This window comes from Taudactylus pleione, unplaced genomic scaffold (assembly GCF_031769625.1).
Source record: "Taudactylus pleione unplaced genomic scaffold, aTauple2 ptg001569l, whole genome shotgun sequence".
NCBI classification, from domain to species: domain Eukaryota; kingdom Metazoa; phylum Chordata; class Amphibia; order Anura; family Myobatrachidae; genus Taudactylus; species Taudactylus pleione.
The window spans coordinates 172,921-189,852 of NW_028285966.1; the positions used below are offsets into that span (position 1 = coordinate 172,921).

General features: G+C 35.9%; 1 non-coding gene across 1 annotated transcript; it reads left to right on the plus strand.

Moving 5' to 3' along the window:
- Positions 1–900: 900 nt before the first annotated feature.
- TRNAN-GUU (transfer RNA asparagine (anticodon GUU)) lies at positions 901–974 on the plus strand. Its single transcript has one exon. It is a non-coding gene; the product is annotated as a tRNA-Asn (tRNA).
- Positions 975–16,932: the final 15,958 nt, after the last annotated feature.

Below are 16,932 nucleotides of genomic sequence, written 5' to 3' on the forward strand. Positions count from 1 at the left end.
TTTGCATGTAATTTTCAAGACAACTATATGTCACTCCGCATTCCTCTGGGGCATCAGAAGAAAATAAAAACAGTGAAGAATTTTGGTCTGGAATGTTATTCTTCACTTGATATATTGCAGCAAATTTTGGTTGCAAAATCTTATCTGGAGAATGCGGACTGGATTACATTTAGAAATAACATCTCAAAAACTTCCATTAGCCTCAAGTTTAGTGAAATCCCATTATCGTTGGTATTTAGTACCTTAATGATTTCATAAAATGTTTCCTTCTTTATCACCATTGTGTTGGAGACTTTGTGGGGCTGAGGAAACTGTCCCACATCTGGTGGCACTGTCCCAACTTACTTCCATTGTGGACAGAGATACATTGTCTTACTTACCTTCTCATTGGAATTTTAATGCCCAACTCCCTGTCATATTCCCTTTTATCTCATTATATTTCTGATTTTCCTAAGTATACCCACAAATTTATAACACATATTTTGAGTGCTACCAAATGCCATATAGCTTTATATTGAAAAAACTCAGTTCCACCATTCTCTATCTTTATTATAAATACAATTTGGCACATCTATCATTGTGAATACATCACCAGAATTTTTCATAACACTGCAAATAAGTTCTCATATACTTGGATCCTTGGACTAACTGAAATCCCCCTATTTCAACCCTTTTATAACTGGATTGATTCGCCCCCATCATGACTAAGATATTTTGACACCCTGACAAAATTCTCAATTCACAGGGTATAATCCTGTTATTTCTTACTTTGCACAAGTTCATATTATAGTGTCCATTTGTAAGAAATGATCCAAGTTAGAAACTTTTAAGTAGTTGAAGTTCAGTTCTGCTGGTTCATCTTCGCTTACTGATAATATCCATTAGAAAGCACTTTCACGTGTCTCTGTGGCGCAATTGGTTAGCGCATTCGGCTGTTAACTGAAAGGTTGGTGGTTCAAGCCCACCCAGGGACGTGTTTAGTATTTGTTATTCTGTGGCTGGAGGATTCTATATTTGATGAAATTTACCTGGCATTTGTCATCATTTTACCTCAATACACAAACTTACATGGAAATTAACAGCTATGACTTTACTAACTCTACATCCATGGCTTTCCAGCTAGTGTTAGATAATACTAGAAAGAACTTTACAAATTGAAAACAAGTGATCAGTTCTAAGAAGATATAGAGAATAAGCTAAAAATTCACATTGACTTTTAGCCAGAAGAATAAGAAAAATTTATTAATATATATCAGATACTGCGATCCACTGGGTTAATTCTGAGAAGTGGATTCAATTATTTAAAAAGGGGGTAAGTTACCTTGCAAATGTCTAGTAATACCAGATACAGCAGTTGAAATTGGACCCCCAGTAACACAATATCACTTTTTTATGCAGCATTATGGGGCTACAACAAATTGGTGCAAGTTTGGAGCTACCATAAGTGTGGCTTATAGTCAGTTACTCACAGGAAATGTGGTGGATCAGCTCTTTGAAGCAACCTCAAATTGTTTGCATGTAATTTTCAAGACAACTATATGTCACTCCGCATTCCTCTGGGGCATCAGAAGAAAATAAAAACAGTGAAGAATTTTGGTCTGGAATGTTATTCTTCACTTGATATATTGCAGCAAATTTTGGTTGCAAAATCTTATCTGGAGAATGCGGACTGGATTACATTTAGAAATAACATCTCAAAAACTTCCATTAGCCTCAAGTTTAGTGAAATCCCATTATCGTTGGTATTTAGTACCTTAATGATTTCATAAAATGTTTCCTTCTTTATCACCATTGTGTTGGAGACTTTGTGGGGCTGAGGAAACTGTCCCACATCTGGTGGCACTGTCCCAACTTACTTCCATTGTGGACAGAGATACATTGTCTTACTTACCTTCTCATTGGAATTTTAATGCCCAACTCCCTGTCATATTCCCTTTTATCTCATTATATTTCTGATTTTCCTAAGTATACCCACAAATTTATAACACATATTTTGAGTGCTACCAAATGCCATATAGCTTTATATTGAAAAAACTCAGTTCCACCATTCTCTATCTTTATTCTAAATACAATTTGGCACATCTATCATTGTGAATACATCACCAGAATTTTTCATAACACTGCAAATAAGTTCTCATATACTTGGATCCTTGGACTAACTGAAATCCCCCTATTTCAACCCTTTTATAACTGGATTGATTCGCACCCATCACGACTAAGATATTTTCACACCCTGACAAAATTCTCAATTTACAGGGTATAATCCTGTTATTTCTTACTTTGCACATGTTCATATTATAGTGTCCATTTGTAAGAAATGATCCAAGTTAGAAACTTTTAAGCAGTTTAAGTTCAATTCTGCTGGTTCATCTTCGCTTACTGATAATATTCATTAGAAAGCACTTTCACGTGTCTCTGTGGCGCAATTGGTTAGCGCATTCGGCTGTTAACTGAAAGGTTGGTGGTTAAAGCCCACCCAGGGACGTGTTTAGTATTTGTTATTCTGTGGCAGGAGGAATCTTTATTTGACGAAATTTACCAGACATTTGTCTTAATTTTACCTCAATACACAAACTTACATGGAAATTAACAGCTATGACTTTACTAACTCAACATCCATGGCTTTCCAGCTAGTGTTAGATAATAATAGAAAGAACTTTACAAATTGAAAACAAGTGATCAGTCCTAAGAAGATATAGAGAATAAGCTAAAAATTCACAGTGACTTTTAGCCAGAAGAATAAGAAAAAATGTATTAATATATACCAGATACTGGGATCCACTGGGTTAATTCTGAGAAGTTGATTCAATTATTTACAAAGGGGGTAAGTTAACCTTGCAACAGTATAGTAACACCAGTTACAGCAGTTGAAATTGGACGACTAGCAACCCGATATCACTTTTTTATACAGCATATGGTGCTACAACAAATTGGTGCAAGTTTGGAGCTACCATAAGTGTGGCTTATAGTCAGTTACTCACATTAAATGTGGTGTATCAGCTCTTTGAATCAACCCCAAATTGTTTGCATGTAACTTTCAAGACAACTATATGTAACTCTGCATTCCTCTAGGGCATCAGAAGAAAATAAAAACATTGAAGAATTTTGGTCAGGAATGTTATTCTTCACTTGATATATTGCAGCAAATTTTGGTTCCAAAATCTTATCTGGAGAATGCAGGAATCGATCCCACTACCTCTCGCATGCTAAGCTAGCACTCTACCATTTGAGCTAATTCCCCTTTGATGTTAAAAGCATTTACACCGCTCACACCAAGAGGACTGGATTACATTTAGAGATAACATCTCAAAAACATCCATTAGCCTCAAGTTTAGTGAAATCCCATTATCGTTGGTATTTAGTACCTTAATGATTTCATAAAATGTTTCCTTCTTTATCACCATTGTGTTGGAGACTTTGTGGGGCTGAGGAAACTGTCCCACATCTGGTGGCACTGTCGCCAACTTACTTCCATTGTGGACAGAGATCCATTGTCTTACTTACCTTCTCATTGGAATTTTAATGCCCAACTCCCTGTCATATTCCCTTTTATCTCATTATATTTTTGATATTGTAAGAAATGATCCAAGTTAGAAACTTTTATGCAGTTTAAGATCAGTTCTGCTGGTTCATCTTCCCTTACTGATAATATCCATTAGAAAGCACTTTCACGTGTCTCTGAGGCGCAATTGGTTAGCGAGTTCGGCTGTTAACCGAAAGGTTGGTAGTTCAAGACCACCCAGGGACGTGTTTAGTATTTGTTATTTTGTGGTATTTGACAAAATTTACCAGGCATTTGTCTTCATTTTACCTCAATACACAAACTTACATGGAAATTAACAGCTATGACTTTACTAACTCTACATCCATGGCTTTCCAGCTAGTGTTAGATAATACTAGAAAGAACTTTACAAATTGAAAACAAGTGATCAGTCCTAAGAAGACATAGAGAATAAGCTAAAAATTCACAGTGACTTTTAGCCAGAAGAATAAGAAAAATGTATTAATATATAGCAGATACTGGGATTCACTGGGTTAATTCAGAGAAGTTGATTCAATTATTTAAAATGGGAGTAAGTTAATCTTGCAACAGTATAGTAACACAAGTTACAGCAGTTGAAATTGGACCCCTAGCAATCCGATATCACTTTTTTATGTAGCATTATGGGGCTACAACAAATTGGTGCAAGTTTGGAGCTACCATAAGTGTAGCTTATAGTCAGTTACTCACAGGAAATGTGGTGTATCAGCTCTTTGAATCATCCCCAAATTGTTTGCATGTAATTTTCAAGACAACTATATGTAACTCAGCATTCCTCTGGGGCATCAGAAAAAAATAAAAACAGTGAAGAATTTTGGTCAGGAATGTTATTCTTCACTTGATATATTGAATCAAATTTTGGTTCCAAAATCTTATCTGGAGAATGCGGACTGGATTACATTTGGAAATAACATCTCAAAAACATCCATTAGCCTCAAGTTTAGTGAAATCCCATTATCGCTGGTATTTAGTACCTTAATGATTTCATAAAATGTTTCCTTCTTTATCACCATTGTGTTGGAGACTTTGTGGGGCTGAGGAAACTGTCCCACATCTGGTGGCACTGTCCCAACTTACTTCCATTGTGGACAGAGATACATTGTCTTACTTACCTTCTCATTGGAATTTTAATGCCCAACTCCCTGTCTTATTCCTTTTTATCTCATTATATTTCTGATATTCCTAAGTATACCCACAAAATTTATAACACATATTTTAATTGCTAGCAAATGCCATATAGCTTTATATTGAAAAAACTCAGTTCCACCATTCTCTATCTTTATTATAAATACAATTTGGCACATCTATCATTGTGAATACATCACCAGAATTTTTCATAACACTGCAAATAAGTTCTCATATACTTGGATCCTTGGACTAACTGAAATCCCCCTATTTCAACCCTTTTATAACTGGATTGATTCGCCCCCATCATGACTAAGATATTTTGACACCCTGACAAAATTCTCAATTCACAGGGTATAATCCTGTTATTTCTTACTTTGCACAAGTTCATATTATAGTGTCCATTTGTAAGAAATGATCCAAGTTAGAAACTTTTAAGTAGTTTAAGTTCAGTTCTGCTGGTTCATCTTCGCTTACTGATAATATCCCTTAGAAAGCACTTTCACGTGTCTCTGTGGCGCAATTGGTTAGCGCGTGTCCCAACTTACTTCCATTGTGGACAGAGATACATTGTCTTACTTACCTTCTCATTGGAATTTTAATGCCCAACTCCCTGTCATATTCCCTTTTATCTCATTATATTTCTGATATTCCTAAGTATACCCACAAATTTATAACACATATTTTGAGTGCTACCAAATGCCATATAGCTTTATATTGAAAAAACTCAGTTCCACCATTCTCTATCTTTATTCTAAATACAATTTGGCACATCTATCATTGTGAATACATCACCAGAATTTTTCATAACACTGCAAATAAGTTCTCATATACTTGGATCCTTGGACTAACTGAAATCCCCCTATTTCAACCCTTTTATAACTGGATTGATTCGCCCCCATCATGACTAAGATATTTTGACACCCTGACAAAATTCTCAATTCACAGGGTATAATCCTGTTATTTCTTACTTTGCACAAGTTCATATTATAGTGTCCATTTGTAAGAAATGATCCAAGAAAGAAACTTTTAAGTAGTTTAAGTTCAGTTCTGCTGGTTCATCTTGCCTTACTGATAATATCCATTAGAAAGCACTTAAAAATGTATTAATATATACCAGATACTGGGATCCACTGGGTTAATTCTGAGAAGTTGATTAAATTATTTACAAAGGGGATAAGTTAACCTTGCAACAGTATAGTAACACCAGTTACAGCAGATGAAATTGGACCCCTAGCAACCCAAAATCAATTTTTTATGCAGCATTATGGGGCTACAACAAATTGCTGCAAGTTTGGAGCTACCATAAGTGTGGCTTATAGTCAGTTACTCACAGGAAATGTGATGTATCAGCTCTTTGAATCATCCCCAAATTGTTTGCATGTAATTTTCAAGACAACTATATGTAACTCAGCATTCCTCTGGGGCATCAGAAGAAAATGAAAACAGTGAAGAATTTTGGTCAGGAATGTTATTCTTCACTTAAAATATTGCAGCAAATTTTGTTTCCAAAATCTTATGTGGAGAATGCGGGCACCGATCCCGTTACCTCTCGCATGCTAAGCGAGTGCTCCACCATTTGAGCTAATTCCCCTTTGATGTTAAAACCATTTACACCACTCACACCAAGAGGACTGGATTACATTTAGAGATAACATCTCAAAAACATCCATTAGCCTCAAGTTTAGTGAAATCCCATTATCGTTGGCATTTAGTACCTTAATGATTTCATAAAATGTTTCCTTCTTTATCACCATTGTGTTGGAGACTTTGTGGGGCTGAGGAAACTGTCCCACATCTGGTGGCACTGTCCCAACTTACTTCCATTGAGGACAGAGAAACATTTTCTTGCTTTCCTTCTCAAAGGAATTTTAATACCAAGCTCCCTGTCATATTCCCTTTTATCTCATTATATTTCTGATATTCCTAAGTATACCCACAAATTTATAAGACATATTTTGAGTGCTACCAAATGCCATATAGCTTTTTATTGAAAAAACTCAGTTCCACCATTCTCTATCTTTATTGTAAATACAATTTGGCACATCTATCATTCTGAATACATCACCAGAATTTTTCATAACACTGCAAATAAGTTCTCATATACTTGGATCCTTTGACTAACTGAAATCCCCCTATTTCAACCCTTTTATAACTGGTTTGATTCGCCCCCATCATGACTAAGATATTTTGACACCCTGACAAAATTCTCAATTCACAGGGTATAATCCTGTTATTTCTTACTTTGCACAAGTTCATATTATAGTGTCCATTTGTAAGAAATGATCCAAGAAAGAAACTTTTAAGTAGTTTAAGTTCAGTTCTGCTGGTTCATCTTGCCTTACTGATAATATCAATTAGAAAGCACTTTCACGTGTCTCTGTGGCGCAATTGGTTAGTGCGTTAGGCTGTTAACCGAAAGGTTGGTGGTTCAAGCCCACCCAAGGATGTGTTTAGTATTTGTTATTCTGTGGCAGGAGGATTCTGTATTTGACAAAATTTACCAGGCATTTGTCTTCATTTTACCTCAATACACAAACTTACATGGAAATTAACAGCTATGACTTTAATAACTCTACATCCATGGCTTTCCAGCTAGTGTTAGATAATACTAGAAATAACTTTACAAATTGAAAACAAGTGATCAGTCCTAAGAAGATATAGAGAATCAGCTAAAAATTCACAGTGACTTTTAGCCAGAAGAATAAGAAAAATCTATTAATATATACCAGATACTGGGATCCACTGGGTTAATTCTGAGAAGTTGATTCAATTATTTACAAAGGGGATAAGTTAACCTTGCAACAGTATAGTAACACCAGTTACAGCAGATGAAATTGGACCCCTAGCAACCCAAAATCAATTTTTTATGCAGCATTATGGGGCTACAACAAATTGCTGCAAGTTTGGAGCTACCATAAGTGTGGCTTATAGTCAGTTACTCTCAGGAAATGTGATGTATCAGCTCTTTGAATCATCCCCAAATTGTTTGCATGTAATTTTCAAGACAACTATATGTAACTCAGCATTCCTCTGGGGCATCAGAAGAAAATGAAAACAGTGAAGAATTTTCATCAGGAATGTTATTCTTCACTTGATATATTGCAGCAAATTTTGTTTCCAAAATCTTATGTGGAGAATGCGGGCACTGATCCCGATACCTCTCGCATGCTAAGCGAGTGCTCCACCATTTGAGCTAATTCCCCTTTGATGTTAAAACCATTTACACCACTCACACCAAGAGGACTGGATTACATGTAGAGATAACATCTGAAAAACATCCATTAGCCTCAAGTTTAGTGAAAACTCATTATCGTTGACATTTAGTACCTTAATGATTTCATAAAATGTTTCCTTCTTTATCACCATTGTGTTGGAGACTTTGTGCGGCTGAGGAAACTGTCCCACATCTGGTGGCACTGTCCCAACTTACTTCCAATGAGGACAGAGATACATTGTCTAGCTTTCCTTCTCATAGGAATTTTAATGCCAAGCTCCCTGTCATATTCCCTTTTATCTCATTATATTTCTGATAATCCTAAGTATACCCACAAATATATAAGACATATTTTGAGTGCTACCAAATGCCTTATAGCTTTTTATTGAAAAAACTCAGTTCCACCATTCTCTATCTTTATTGTAAATACAATTTGGCACATCTATCATTGTGAATACATCACCAGAATTTTTCATAACACTGCAAATAAGTTCTCATATACTTGGATCCTTGGACTAACTGAAATCCCCCTATTTCAACCCTTTTATAACTGGTTTGATTCGCCCCCATCATGACTAAGATATTTTGACACCCTGACAAAATTCTCAATTCACAGGGTATAATCCTGTTATTTCTTACTTTGCACAAGTTCATATTATAGTGTCCATTTGTAAGAAATGATCCAAGAAAGAAACTTTTAAGTAGTTTAAGTTCAGTTCTGCTGGTTCATCTTGCCTTACTGATAATATCCATTAGAAAGCACTTTCACGTGTCTCTGTGGCGCAATTGGTTAGTGCGTTCGGCTGTTAACCGAAAGGTTGGTGGTTCAAGCCCACCCAAGGATGTGTTTAGTATTTGTTATTCTGTGGCAGGAGGATTCTGTATTTGACAAAATTTACCAGGCATTTGTCTTCATTTTACCTCAATACACAAACTTGCATGGAAATTAACAGCTATGACTTTACTAACTCTACATCCATGGCTTTCCAGCTAGTGTTAGATAATACTAGAAAGAACTTTACAAATTGAAAACAAGTGATCAGTCCTAAGAAGATATAGAGAATAAGCTAAAAATTCACAGTGACTTTTAGCCAGAAGAATAAGAAAAATGTATTAATATATACCAGATACTGGGATCCACTGGGTTAATTCTGAGAAGTTGATTAAATTATTTACAAAGGGGATAAGTTAACCTTGCAACAGTATAGTAACACCAGTTACAGCAGATGAAATTGGACCCCTAGCAACCCAAAATCAATTTTTTATGCAGCATTATGGGGCTACAACAATTTGCTGCAAGTTTGGAGCTACCATAAGTGTGGCTTATAGTCAGTTACTCACAGGAAATGTGATGTATCAGCTCTTTGAATCATCCCCAAATTGTTTGCATGTAATTTTCAAGACAACTATATGTAACTCAGCATTCCTCTGGGGCATCAGAAGAAAATGAAAACAGTGAAGAATTTTGGTCAGGAATGTTATTCTTCACTTGACATATTGAAGCAAATTTTGGTTCCAAAATTTTATCTGGAGAATGAGGGCATCAATCCCGTTACCTCTCGCATGCTAAGTGAGCGCTCTACCATTTGAGCTAATTCCCCTTTGATGTTAAAACCATTTACACCACTCACACCAAGAGGACTGGATTACATTTAGAGATAACATCTCAAAAACATCAATTAGCCTCAAGTTTAGTGAAATCCCATTATCGTTGGTATTTAGTACCTTAATGATTTCATAAAATGTTTCCTTCTTTATCACTATTGTGTTGGAGACTTTGTGGGGCTGAGGAAACTGTCCCACATCTGGTGGCACTGTCCCAACTTACTTCCATTGAGGACAGAGATACATTGTCTTGCTTTCCTTCTCATAGGAATTTTAATGCCAAGCTCCCTGTCATATTCCCTTTTATCTCATTATATTTCTGATATTCCTAAGTATACCCAAACATTTATAAGACATATTTTGAGTGCTACCAAATGCCATTTAGCTTTTTATTGAAAAAACTCAGTTCCACCATTCTCTATCTTTATTGTAAATACAATTTGGCATATCTATCATTGTGAATACATCACCAGAATTTTTCATAACACTGCAAATAAGTTCTCATATACTTGGATCCTTGGACTAACTGAAATCCCCCTATTTCAACCCTTTTATAACTGGTTTAATTCGCCCCCATCATGACTAAGATATTTTGACACCCTGACAAAATTCTCAATTCACAGGGTATAATCCTGTTATTTCTTACTTTGCACAAGTTCATATTATAGTGTCCATTTGTAAGAAATGATCCAAGAAAGAAACTTTTAAGTAGTTTAAGTTCAGTTCTGCTGGTTCATCTTCCCTTACTGATAATATCCATTAGAAAGCACTTTCACGTGTCTCTGTGGCGCAATTGGTTAGTGCGTTCAGCTGTTAACCGAAAGGTTGGTGGTTCAAGCCCACCCAAGGATGTGTTTAGTATTTGTAATTCTGTGGCAGGAGAATTCTGTATTTGACAAAATTTACCAGGCATTTGTCTTCATTTTACCTCAATACACAAACTTACATGGAAAATAACAGCTATGACTTTACTAACTCTACATCCATGGCTTTCCAGCTAGTGTTAGATAATACTAGAAATAACTTTACAAATTGAAAACAAGTGATCAGTCCTAAGAAGATATAGAGAATAAGCTAAAAATTCACAGTGACTTTTAGCCAGAAGAATAAGAAAAATCTATTAATATATACCAGATACTGGGATCCACTGGGTTAATTCTGAGAAGTTGATTCAATTATTTACAAAGGGGATAAGTTAACCTTGCAACAGTATAGTAACACCAGTTACAGCAGATGAAATTGGACCCCTAGCAACCCAATATCAATTTTTTATGCAGCATTATGGGGCTACAGCAAATTGCTGCAAGTTTGGAGCTACCATAAGTGTGGCTTATAGTCAGTTACTCTCAGGAAATGTGATGTATCAGCTCTTTGAATCATCCCCAAATTGTTTGCATGTAATTTTCAAGACAACTATATGTAACTCAGCATTCCTCTGGGGCATCAGAAGAAAATGAAAACAGTGAAGAATTTTCATCAGGAATGTTATTCTTCACTTGATATATTGCAGCAAATTTTGTTTCCAAAATCTTATGTGGAGAATGCGGGCACTGATCCCGATACCTCTCGCATGCTAAGTGAGCGCTCTACCATTTGAGCTAATTCCCCTTTGATGTTAAAACCATTTACACCACTCACACCAAGAGGACTGGATTACATTTAGAGATAACATCTCAAAAACATCAATTAGCCTCAAGTTTAGTGAAATCCCATTATCGTTGGTATTTAGTACCTTAATGATTTCATAAAATGTTTCCTTCTTTATCACTATTGTGTTGGAGACTTTGTGGGGCTGAGGAAACTGTCCCACATCTGGTGGCACTGTCCCAACTTACTTCCATTGAGGACAGAGATACATTGTCTTGCTTTCCTTCTCATAGGAATTTTAATGCCAAGCTCCCTGTCATATTCCCTTTTATCTCATTATATTTCTGATATTCCTAAGTATACCCAAACATTTATAAGACATATTTTGAGTGCTACCAAATGCCATTTAGCTTTTTATTGAAAAAACTCAGTTCCACCATTCTCTATCTTTATTGTAAATACAATTTGGCATATCTATCATTGTGAATACATCACCAGAATTTTTCATAACACTGCAAATAAGTTCTCATATACTTGGATCCTTGGACTAACTGAAATCCCCCTATTTCAACCCTTTTATAACTGGTTTAATTCGCCCCCATCATGACTAAGATATTTTGACACCCTGACAAAATTCTCAATTCACAGGGTATAATCCTGTTATTTCTTACTTTGCACAAGTTCATATTATAGTGTCCATTTGTAAGAAATGATCCAAGAAAGAAACTTTTAAGTAGTTTAAGTTCAGTTCTGCTGGTTCATCTTCCCTTACTGATAATATCCATTAGAAAGCACTTTCACGTGTCTCTGTGGCACAATTGGTTAGTGCGTTCAGCTGTTAACCGAAAGGTTGGTGGTTCAAGCCCACCCAAGGATGTGTTTAGTATTTGTAATTCTGTGGCAGGAGAATTCTGTATTTGACAAAATTTACCAGGCATTTGTCTTCATTTTACCTCAATACACAAACTTACATGGAAAATAACAGCTATGACTTTACTAACTCTACATCCATGGCTTTCCAGCTAGTGTTAGATAATACTAGAAAGAACTTTACAAATTGAAAACAAGTGATCAGTCCTAAGAAGATATAGAGAATAAGCTAAAAATTCACAGTGACTTTTAGCCAGAAGAATAAGAAAAATCTATTAATATATACCAGATACTGGGATCCACTGGGTTAATTCTGAGAAGTTGATTCAATTATTTACAAAGGGGATAAGTTAACCTTGCAACAGTATAGTAACACCAGTTACAGCAGATGAAATTGGACCCCTAGCAACCCAATATCAATTTTTTATGCAGCATTATGGGGCTACAGCAAATTGCTGCAAGTTTGGAGCTACCATAAGTGTGGCTTATAGACAGTTACTCTCAGGAAATGTGATGTATCAGCTCTTTGAATCATCCCCAAATTGTTTGCATGTAATTTTCAAGACAACTATATGTAACTCAGCATTCCTCTGGGGCATCAGAAGAAAATGAAAACAGTGAAGAATTTTGGTCAGGAATGTTATTCTTCACTTGTTATATTGCAGCAAATTTTGGTTCCAAAATCTTATGTTGAGAATGCGGGCACCGATCCCGTTACCTCTCGCATGCTAAGCGAGTGCTCCACCATTTGAGCTAATTCCCCTTTGATGTTAAAACCATTTACACCACTCACACCAAGAGGACTGGATTACATGTAGAGATAACATCTCAAAAACATCCATTAGCCTCAAGTTTAGTGAAATCCCATTATCGTTGGCATTTAGTACCTTAATGATTTCATAAAATGTTTCCTTCTTTATTACCATTGTGTTGGAGACTTTGTGGGGCTGAGGAAACTGTCCCACATCTGGTGGCACTGTCCCAACTTACTTCCATTGAGGACAGAGAAACATTTTCTTGCTTTCCTTCTCATAGGAATTTTAATACCAAGCTCCCTGTCATATTCCCTTTTATCTCATTATATTTCTGATATTCCTAAGTATACCCACAAATTTATAAGACATATTTTGAGTGCTACCAAATGCCATATAGCTTTTTATTGAAAAAACTCAGTTCCACCATTCTCTATCTTTATTGTAAATACAATTTGGCACATCTATCATTCTGAATACATCACCAGAATTTTTCATAACACTGCAAATAAGTTCTCATATACTTGGATCCTTTGACTAACTGAAATCCCCCTATTTCAACCCTTTTATAACTGGTTTGATTCGCCCCCATCATGACTAAGATATTTTGACACCCTGACAAAATTCTCAATTCACAGGGTATAATCCTGTTATTTCTTACTTTGCACAAGTTCATATTATAGTGTCCATTTGTAAGAAATGATCCAAGAAAGAAACTTTTAAGTAGTTTAAGTTCAGTTCTGCTGGTTCATCTTGCCTTACTGATAATACCCATTAGAAAGCACTTTCACATGTCTCTGTGGCGCAATTGGTTAGTGCGTTAGGCTGTTAACCGAAAGGTTGGTGGTTCAAGCCCACCCAAGGATGTGTTTAGTATTTGTTATTCTGTGGCAGGAGGATTCTGTATTTGACAAAATTTACCAGGCATTTGTCTTCATTTTACCTCAATACACAAACTTACATGGAAATTAACAGCTATGACTTTACTAACTCTACATCCATGGCTTTCCAGCTAGTGTTAGATAATACTAGAAATAACTTTACAAATTGAAAACAAGTGATCAGTCCTAAGAAGATATAGAGAATCAGCTAAAAATTCACAGTGACTTTTAGCCAGAAGAATAAGAAAAATCTATTAATATATACCAGATACTGGGATCCACTGGGTTAATTCTGAGAAGTTGATTCAATTATTTACAAAGGGGATAAGTTAACCTTGCAACAGTATAGTAACACCAGTTACAGCAGATGAAATTGGACCCCTAGCAACCCAAAATCAATTTTTTATGCAGCATTATGGGGCTACAACAAATTGCTGCAAGTTTGGAGCTACCATAAGTGTGGCTTATAGTCAGTTACTCTCAGGAAATGTGATGTATCAGCTCTTTGAATCATCCCCAAATTGTTTGCATGTAATTTTCAAGACAACTATATGTAACTCAGCATTCCTCTGGGGCATCAGAAGAAAATGAAAACAGTGAAGAATTTTCATCAGGAATGTTATTCTTCACTTGATATATTGCAGCAAATTTTGTTTCCAAAATCTTATGTGGAGAATGCGGGCACTGATCCCGTTACCTCTCGCATGCTAAGCGAGTGCTCCACCATTTGAGCTAATTCCCCTTTGATGTTAAAACCATTTACACCACTCACACCAAGAGGACTGGATTACATGTAGAGATAACATCTGAAAAACATCCATTAGCCTCAAGTTTAGTGAAAACCCATTATCGTTGGCATTTAGTACCTTAATGATTTCATAAAATGTTTCCTTCTTTATCACCATTGTGTTGGAGACTTTGTGCGGCTGAGGAAACTGTCCCACATCTGGTGGCACTGTCCCAACTTACTTCCAATGAGGACAGAGATACATTGTCTAGCTTTCCTTCTCATAGGAATTTTAATGCCAAGCTCCCTGTCATATTCCCTTTTATCTCATTATATTTCTGATAATCCTAAGTATACCCACAAATATATAAGACATATTTTGAGTGCTACCAAATGCCTTATAGCTTTTTATTGAAAAAACTCAGTTCCACCAGTCTCTATCTTTATTGTAAATACAATTTGGCACATCTATCATTGTGAATACATCACCAGAATTTTTCATAACACTGCAAATAAGTTCTCATATACTTGGATCCTTGGACTAACTGAAATCCCCCTATTTCAACCCTTTTATAACTGGTTTGATTCGCCCCCATCATGACTAAGATATTTTGACACCCTGACAAAATTCTCAATTCACAGGGTATAATCCTGTTATTTCTTACTTTGCACAAGTTCATATTATAGTGTCCATTTGTAAGAAATGATCCAAGAAAGAAACTTTTAAGTAGTTTAAGTTCAGTTCTGCTGGTTCATCTTCCCTTACTGATAATATCCATTAGAAAGCACTTTCACGTGTCTCTGTGGCGCAATTGGTTAGTGCGTTCAGCTGTTAACCGAAAGGTTGGTGGTTCAAGCCCACCCAAGGATGTGTTTAGTATTTGTAATTCTGTGGCAGGAGAATTCTGTATTTGACAAAATTTACCAGGCATTTGTCTTCATTTTACCTCAATACACAAACTTACATGGAAAATAACAGCTATGACTTTACTAACTCTACATCCATGGCTTTCCAGCTAGTGTTAGATAATACTAGAAAGAACTTTACAAATTGAAAACAAGTGATCAGTCCTAAGAAGATATAGAGAATAAGCTAAAAATTCACAGTGACTTTTAGCCAGAAGAATAAGAAAAATCTATTAATATATACCAGATACTGGGATCCACTGGGTTAATTCTGAGAAGTTGATTCAATTATTTACAAAGGGGATAAGTTAACCTTGCAACAGTATAGTAACACCAGTTACAGCAGATGAAATTGGACCCCTAGCAACCCAATATCAATTTTTTATGCAGCATTATGGGGCTACAGCAAATTGCTGCAAGTTTGGAGCTACCATAAGTGTGGCTTATAGTCAGTTACTCTCAGGAAATGTGATGTATCAGCTCTTTGAATCATCCCCAAATTGTTTGCATGTAATTTTCAAGACAACTATATGTAACTCAGCATTCCTCTGGGGCATCAGAAGAAAATGAAAACAGTGAAGAATTTTGGTCAGGAATGTTATTCTTCACTTGTTATATTGCAGCAAATTTTGGTTCCAAAATCTTATGTTGAGAATGCGGGCACCGATCCCGTTACCTCTCGCATGCTAAGCGAGTGCTCCACCATTTGAGCTAATTCCCCTTTGATGTTAAAACCATTTACACCACTCACACCAAGAGGACTGGATTACATGTAGAGATAACATCTCAAAAACATCCATTAGCCTCAAGTTTAGTGAAATCCCATTATCGTTGGCATTTAGTACCTTAATGATTTCATAAAATGTTTCCTTCTTTATTACCATTGTGTTGGAGACTTTGTGGGGCTGAGGAAACTGTCCCACATCTGGTGGCACTGTCCCAACTTACTTCCATTGAGGACAGAGAAACATTTTCTTGCTTTCCTTCTCATAGGAATTTTAATACCAAGCTCCCTGTCATATTCCCTTTTATCTCATTATATTTCTGATATTCCTAAGTATACCCACAAATTTATAAGACATATTTTGAGTGCTACCAAATGCCATATAGCTTTTTATTGAAAAAACTCAGTTCCACCATTCTCTATCTTTATTGTAAATACAATTTGGCACATCTATCATTCTGAATACATCACCAGAATTTTTCATAACACTGCAAATAAGTTCTCATATACTTGGATCCTTTGACTAACTGAAATCCCCCTATTTCAACCCTTTTATAACTGGTTTGATTCGCCCCCATCATGACTAAGATATTTTGACACCCTGACAAAATTCTCAATTCACAGGGTATAATCCTGTTATTTCTTACTTTGCACAAGTTCATATTATAGTGTCCATTTGTAAGAAATGATCCAAGAAAGAAACTTTTAAGTAGTTTAAGTTCAGTTCTGCTGGTTCATCTTGCCTTACTGATAATATCCATTAGAAAGCACTTTCACATGTCTCTGTGGCGCAATTGGTTAGTGCATTAGGCTGTTAACCGAAAGGTTGGTGGTTCAAGCCCACCCAAGGATGTGTTTAGTATTTGTTATTCTGTGGCAGGAGGATTCTGTATTTGACAAAATTTACCAGGCATTTGTCTTCATTTTACCTCAATACACAAACTTACATGGAAATTAACAGCTATGACTTTACTAACTCTACATCCATGGCTTTCCA